This window comes from Rhopalosiphum padi, chromosome 1 (genome assembly GCF_020882245.1).
Source record: "Rhopalosiphum padi isolate XX-2018 chromosome 1, ASM2088224v1, whole genome shotgun sequence".
Taxonomy (NCBI): Eukaryota; Metazoa; Arthropoda; class Insecta; order Hemiptera; family Aphididae; genus Rhopalosiphum; species Rhopalosiphum padi.
The window spans coordinates 8,720,094-8,728,864 of record NC_083597.1 but is presented as its reverse complement, the minus strand read 5'-3'; the positions used below and the strand labels follow the sequence as shown (position 1 = coordinate 8,728,864).

Here is an 8,771-nt window from a genome sequence, read left to right as displayed (position 1 = left end):
TAACAATAATGGTAATAATAATAATAATAATCATTTTTATAATAATAATAATAATTATTATTATTATTATGTCGGATCGTCCTACCCCACCATCGGGCGATCTTCCCCCCTCACCGTCGTCGTCGCACGTTTCACGCCTAAACGTTTCCCTGGTCTGGAAACGCCTCACGTCCGAGTGCGTGCACCGAGCTTACGCGGCTGCGATCAGAATTGAAAAAAAATTAGATAAATACGAATATTGTTATCGTACGGTCTTCGGGGATTTTTTTTTTTTTTTACTTCTTGCACGCCTCGCTCATTATATTTCAATTTTTTTTTCTCGTTCCCCGCTCGAGTTACGTTTCGGCGGCGGCGGAGGTCCACGTATATTTTCTACTAGCTACCTATATAAAGACGTGCGCGTTATCGGACGGCCGGCGTACGTTGTTTATCGAACTCGTGTGTTCGTCGAGGCAATATCATAATATATTATACGTTATAATATTCACCGTTGGCGCCGTATCTTTATTACTGCACAATCATTAAGTCACAACACCGGCGCTCGCTGGTACCCATATATCAACGTGTGTAGACTTCGAACGAACGAGGAAATAATAAGTTCAATCGCTTAGTGAACGAATATCTATACGTTTACCCACCCACATCACGCAGACACGCCGTACGCCGTATATACTGCACCTGTACGGTTGATCAAAGCGTACTTCACATTTCCACCCAAGTGAGTTTTGTTTTTGTTATATTTCCGTGTTGTTTTCGGTTAGGGTATGATACACGTACCAATCGTAATGGTTATAATATCATAACAATATGTGTTTATTAAACATCGCATCGTTATTGTTATTGCATAATAATTGTAGTAGGCACAAGTTTATTGTTGATTTTTAAGTATTTTTACATATTTATTTATTTTTACTGTGCGCGTTTATAGTAAAATAATAGATTTATGGACTTGTGTTATTTATATGTTTCAATGTTATTATTACAACATTATTACGTTTGATCACTATTCGTTTGCATCGTGTTGCACTTTGGTTACTTTTTAAATAAAAATTCGTTTTTAATTAAAAATTGTATAGGTGTCTTCGTCATATTATGCGCCAGTCGACTATATCGTTGCCGCCTGCCTTAGTGCCCCGGCTACTATCGAATTGTCTGCAGTGGAAGATCTCGACCGTGAATCGCATTATTACACTTTCCCGTGTTTTTTGATTTATTTTGAACTCGAAACTTGTAAAGTCTATTTGCAAACAACATTTTTTAGTGTGCCCAAATATTCACGTTATTAGACTAACGTTTAAGAAAAACTTTAATAAATTGACGAACTCGTATAGAAAATATTAGAGTACCTATTATAATAAAATGTTAAGTGTACGTACTACGCGTAATCAAATTTATAAGGATAATATGATATTCGTAGCTTTTGTGATATTACTCATCCAAACCGACAGTCGATTAAATCTTCTTTCACGCGACTTCTCATTGCGCGCGATTTTACAATCTGTTAATTAAATAAATTCCAAATTGTACTCAAGTCTACTCTAATATTACAACAATATATTCATACATTATGTACATATTACACGGAACAATTTATAACGGTCTGTTGTATTTGTAGCGTATAACGAAAAAAAAGTATTGTAAACGTCTGTTATAAACCTATAATGGTATTATTATATTTTCGTCAATACCTGTTGAATGCTTCAATCTGACGTTTACAATATTAAGTCATTTTTTTAAATTTATTTGAATAATACTCAATTAATATTTTTTTTTAAATAAATTTAATAAATGTGTATTATAATAATGCAGTATATTATAGCATTATTGCGTATCTTATAACATATATTTTAATCATATTCTTTAAATTGTATTTAGATCTTTTTAGTTTTTATCACAACACCAACATAATTTTACGCCTAATATATTGAATATTATAATATAACCACCGTCATATTTTGTCGAGAATTTCTAGCGTTTAGGAATTGACACTTGAGTAAATATCGGTGCTCGTGAAGCGTGCAAATCTTGTGTAACCGCTATACTAGTTCAGTCGTTCATTAATTTGGACAATGCATATAGGGCAATTATATTATAATACTCAGTCTGGGTGATCCATTTTAGGTAAGAAACTAATTATTTCATCAACTATTAAGGTTGTTGAGAATATTTTTCACGTAAATTTAAGTCATTAAAAATATGTATTTTTACTATTTTTATTATTTTAACTTATCCTTTTTATTTTTTTGAATTGAAACATTTTTTATTTCTTATTGTAAAGCAGAAAATTTCATGCAGTACTTCGATTTTTAAAAAATGAATTAGTAGTTTAAGAGTTATACGTTTAGATGAGTGAAAGACAATGGGGAACACAGTTTTCTACTTCACTCATCTAGACTTTGAATACTTACTAGTACAGTAGTATCTATCAATTTATAACCAATAAATAGGTATTAACTAACTTATCCGAAATTTTATTTTTTATACCAAAATACTAAAAAGAATATTGTGTATCAGAATTTGAAATTAAGAATCTATTTTAACATTAAAAACAGTAAAACAATTATAATGATAACGAACAAAAAAATAATATAATTTTTCAAAACACGTGGTTTTCTAACATAAAATTATTTAAAATAAAAAGTATTTTCTGAATTAATTAGTGCTTTACCTAGAATACTTGTACACGAAATGAATCACCCAGTATACCTACACAGAGTTATTATTATTCTCGTTTGTTTAATACTATTAATTATTATATAGTCTAGGTGGTGAACCCACTAGACGCGTATGTGTACCTACACAGTGCGTAAATGATTTTAGAGTGCTCGCGTTTTAGAAATGCATACCGTGGTATACATCGATCTCAGCTCAAGCGAGAATTGCTTTTGATCTCGTTTACGTCAAGCTTAAACCGCTTTAACAGTGTAATAATTAAACTGCTCGGAAAAACCTTTTGACTGCTCACATTTTGATCACATCTGTGTTTTTCACTATTTTCGACATTTTTTAAAACCCTATGTGCAACGCACGTTAACGATTGATAAACTACAAGTATTAACTTAATTTAGTGTTTTTAGTTATCAGAAAATGACTATAAATGACTCAATAAAATTTAAAAATAATATAAAATGTTCAATAAATTTATACTTGACTGAAAGAACAATTAAAATAAAAAAAAAATCATCGTGTTTGATATTATAATACGATAAAATAGGGTTGTATATTTAAGCTTTAAGGGAACCCCTAAAAGTATTTTATTATAGTTTTATCAGTTATCGAAAAACGCCTGTACGATTTATATAGGTTAATATACATTATTGTATCATACGCCGGTATCGATCAATAAACATTAAATTATTATCAATCAATCAATACGTAACTTCGCTATTCGATACATCATATACCATAGTGTCCATAGTAAGTTTGCAGTATTTACAAAATTACCAAATACATAATATGTACGTAATACCTACCTATTATATATACGGTTCTACTTGTATTGAATGGTTTTCGAGCTTCGGCTATTGCACGTGTGGTGTAATAGATTGCTTTCGGATCGTATAAAAGTATTTGAAAATAATATGCGTGTATTATTTGTAATAATTATCCGGAGGTGTATCTTCCTCAATTCGTTAGACGAGCGTTTGACTGCAAATTACGGGAATGACGTATTCGACAATATACGTATTATCGTAAATTTATGATGTTCTTTTGAAAATGACGAATGAGTCGTAAATTTAAGATCTGCAACGAAATCCTTTATAATAACACGCGTTATGTATTTCATCATAGCTATAATGCCAATTATTGATATGTGTGTTAGATGATTGTGTATACAAATACATTATATAGTTGATGACATGTTTTTAATAAGTAATAACTTTTTTAAAAACAATGAACTTAAATTATACTATTTAATATTTATGCATTATTGTAATTATACTAAAATAATAATTTATCATTTAAATTATATTGTATTAATTTAATATTAAATACACAATGTCGGATTAACCGATGAACTAAATTTTAATTTAAAATGTCGTTATTATTTGTCCATTGTTATGCGGTATGGAATACTTTTAACTTTGAATATTTTATAAATTAAGTAGTTCTTATAGTAGCCATGTTTACAGGGGCTTTGGAAGTTAACCCTTCGTCCCCCTATTCTCGCCGTAAAATATTATACATGAAAACATGTCTTACTTATATATAAAATCATAACTTTTAGTTTGAAACATATATTGGTTCAATGATTTATAAACAATTTTTTTTTTTGGTATACGTGTTCTCGGTACTCGGTTCATAGTATATGAGTCATGAATCACGATATTCAAATAAAATGCAACAGCCATAACGAAATAATACCATTTCTTTAATTTCATACTTCTTATTTAATCAATATATTTTTAAAAATAATTGCATAATTATATGAAATATATAATAACATATAATGTATTTTAATTATAGTCTTTAAATTATATTTAGATTTTTTTTATGTACTTATACGTTAAAATATAGTTGGGCACCTATATGTTCGTGAAAATATAAAATACTTATGCATATTTAGTTAAAAAGTACCACTTTTTAGCCCTTTCTCATGATATGCATATTTTTATATTTTTCAACGCATGTTATGGAAGTCGTTGCATAATTAAGTTCATTTTTGGTGTTTTTTAATGAATATTTATGCATGTCATATATTTCATTGTTGAAAAGTGTTTCTGTGTCTCGAGCTATGAGTCCTTAATGCTTAAAAGTCTAAAATTCAAAATTGAAGTTACTAATAAAATATTTAACAAGTTGGTAGATCTATAGTAAATACATTATAAATTATATTACATTAATTATTTTCAACACTTCAAAGTATAAATTGTCAATATTTTAACGGTTAGGTAGATTAAGTTACTTCCTATAACGGCTAGGTACCTATTGATATATTTCCTTTTAGTATACTATAACATTACCAATATACTAAAACTAATATTTGAGTTGAAAATATTAAGACAATTTTTATGATATTAAATTAAAATGTATCAGTTTAACTTACTAATTAGGTTTTCACCTAATCTATCTAAAGTATAATAATTTGATAAGAGATAATATTGTTCATCTATTAAACAATATTTCAACTCGATATTGTACTTCAATACTTAGTATTTCATAACAATGTTGCATTTAAATTAATAAATTAATATCATATAAATTCTTGTTCAGTTATTTATAATTTTTTCCTGATTTTTGAGCAAAGATGCAATACATAGTATACGCTGTATCTTTATATATTTTGGTTTGTTTTTGGTTCAGTTTTTTTTAGCGTTCTTTATTTAATTTTCTAAATGAATTATTAATTTTAATTCTAGTTAGGTTTATGTGTGAGGTTATAAAATTGAGGCTATATCGATTGATTTAAGTATTAAGCAATCGAAATCTAACATAAATATATATTAAACTATTCAAATTACCTAAGAGTTTTTAATTTATATATAATAGAATAATATTATCGCCATTTATTGTTATTTTTTAGAATCACTCGTATTTTTTTTTGTCTTTTAAACATTTAATGATGTATTTGAAGTAACTTTGAATTGCTTTTGTTAATAACTGTTCGTGTAGGTGGCCACAAGGTTTTAATCAACTACATTATATCATAGTTTATTCTAGAAACGCTTTTCAAGAAATTCGATTTAAATACGTCCACTTGACTGTTATTAAATTCGATATTGAATTCGAAACACAAGGCGGGATGACGTTTTTGACAAATGAGTCGAGATTTTATAACAGCAAAGCGCCATGCGCTGTCGAATCATTTTTCACGTCCGTTTCTAATGGGTTTCTGGAGCGTGATTTCTCGGTTATAATGTATATGTATTGGTATGCGCGTTTATAATATTAGGTTTACATGGCTACATATTGTACAGGCAATTTGCACGGTCCGAATCAAATTGTTTAAAATTAAAAACATTTATTTCCGAAAAATGCAAAACGATACGACCCCCAACAGGCTGTTGTCACGCGACCCTAGCATATTATACTTTGTGCGTTATAAATAATGATCATATTATATTATTTACAGGGTGTTTCTTTTAGCGTAATACATTTATTATTTTGATTATTTTTTCTTGATAATCTTTTTGAATTAAATAACAATTTTTATGATGATTGAGGTTTCAATTTTTTTTTACAGTTATTATCATTATTATTATAGGTATTCTATAATTTTATTTTTTTAAATATATTTGAACAATTTTATTTCTCAAAAAGTTAGTGAACATTTTCCTCACCTTCGAACGATATCGTCATATCAAAATCCCGAAGACGTGCATCATCTGCAGAGTGATTGCCAAAAAAGTATGATTAAAATAGAATAATAATTTATTATTATACGTAATATTAAATTATATACTTACTATAGTAATAAAACTCTTTGTTAAGCCTGATGTTTACGTATTTCCATATTCGTCTATTTTTGTGAAAATGCCACAGTTCACCACAGTGTATAATATGGAGACGGCATGATATAGTTCTGATTCAGAATTACGTACCATCAGTTAAAACGGATAGACTGAAATCGTTCTCGGTGTGTTATTTTCGCGGAGTGGTTTCAAAGTTGTTTTTTTCGGAATAATATTTTAAAATTCTAAAATATCAGGTGCATGATGGGGGCATCGAACAGGTTTTAATAAAATTTCGGTTCCAGCTGTAATATGTGATATTATTCGTAAGTAGATAACGTATTACATATAACAGATGGTAATAACGTATTGCAGATAATGATAAATTATTTCAATTGTCTTTCTTTTTTCATTAAAAGTTTGCCAATACTCGTTGATGTGGTTTGTCGTTAACATTGTGGAACGGCGCGTATAGTAGGTACTTATAGTAAAAAAAAAACTATTTTTGTGTGTGTGTATCGTTTTGTTCAATAAATTTATGTTATAACAACTGATATTTAATATTAAAATTCATAATATACATGTATAATCATAGTTACGTTTATGTATAGAGACCGTTAGATGGACTAAAAATGTGTGTTATATATTATACATAAATATTATGAATTATGATGTAAATACACATTATTAATGACAAAATATTTCTCAATATAAAAAAAATATATATAAACATTGAACATAAAATATTTCTTGAAAAAATAAATAAAATTATATGATTTTAGGATAATAAAATATCGTTTTCGACAGTGGCAACACCAAACTTTATTTGACTAGGGTACAATATTTCTTTTTTCAATAATCGTTGGGGCTACGATATTTCAATATTATCGTTATCCCTTCACTTAATCTTGATAAATATATTTCCTCGCACTAAAAAATTATAAACAATATAAATTATAGTAGATAACAAAAATTAATTCCTTTCTAAATACCTTGATTAAATACCAGAATTTAAGATAACGTATAAAAAATAATATTTTAAGTTATGTTATACACAAATAAGAGTGTATATTATTTTATTATAATATACGACTATATATATTTTTTTATAGTATTCAATCCGTAGATTGGTCTACAATAAATGTTATCTCCATGATTATAATATTATATTATAATATACACAAATTCAAATATTAAATTTTTTTGTTAAATTTCAATTACAGTTCAGGAAAAACAAAATAAAGTGGGCACTAATGCACTATACCTTTTTCTCCGTAGTACTACCGCTATCGATTTCCGATTTTGTTTATCCACGACTATATCAAGTCGTTTCAAGATGATTTATCGTTAATTTTATTACTGAAAAATATTATATATACACACGCGATATTTGTTTTCTCTCTCTTCTATAATTTATTGTGTACGAAATTCGGACTGAAAGTACAAAAATTATAGATATATATAATGTTTAAACGTGCAATACATAATGCATGATTTTATTCGAATTTTGATACATTTTTTTCAATCTTTAATCGGAAATGATATTATGTAGTTAAATCCTAAACACTGATACTGCGTTATAAATATAAACAAATAATATAGTTAAATGCGATTTCTGTAATTTTTTAGCTGATAGCTTCAGAAATGTGTTATTATAATATAAGCGCGCATTTTTACGTATGAGTTATCTATTATACTTATTCGTAAAAATGTCAGCTATAAACTTCCATATTAATATTCCGTTAACAATATTCATAAGACAAATAAAAAATGGTGTACGCCTCTTAATCGTTGTATAGTTTTAGCTTTTTGTGGTACTCGTTTCACAAACTCTCCTCTATACCCAACATCTTCTCATCCATTGTACTCTCTCCACATCCAGCTGAATAATAATATAATACTATGGGTTGTCAAACACTACACCGACTGCAGTAATATATTACATTACATCGTGTACCTATGTATATTTGCATACGACGATCGAACCTGCGCTGCAGAGCTGTGCATACACGTATTGTATAATAGTCGTGTTTTACATTTAGATTAGATGAATCGTTACATCCCCATAGTGTAACGCGAAGGCAAATTTAAATATTTTAACGAAATCTTAAGGCGAAAGAAAAAGAAAAAAACGCCAAATAATGCACATACTATAGTAATGGGATGTACGGAGGTTTATTTTGGCAGGTCTGCAGATATTATATAAGGCGTATATTTATTGCCGAGGTATTTACGCGACAATAACGTCGCCGGAGACGATATTGTCGCACAAAGAAACGGATTAACCATCAGAAAAATATAAAAATATATCTATGGTAAAACATTCAATGGTTTACAAGTATACTTTCCAAAATTGTATGTAAATATAAATAATGTGGG

General features: G+C 28.2%; 1 protein-coding gene across 1 annotated transcript in view; it reads left to right on the top strand.

The window, feature by feature from the left end:
- The first annotated feature begins 209 nt into the window (after positions 1-209).
- The window catches only part of LOC132918726 (aromatic-L-amino-acid decarboxylase-like), a 30,920-nt gene continuing 22,358 nt past the window's right edge, over positions 210-8,771 (top strand). Inside the window, 1 exon segment of the mRNA XM_060980158.1 lies at positions 210-720. The gene's annotated coding sequence lies outside the window, so the exon portion shown is untranslated.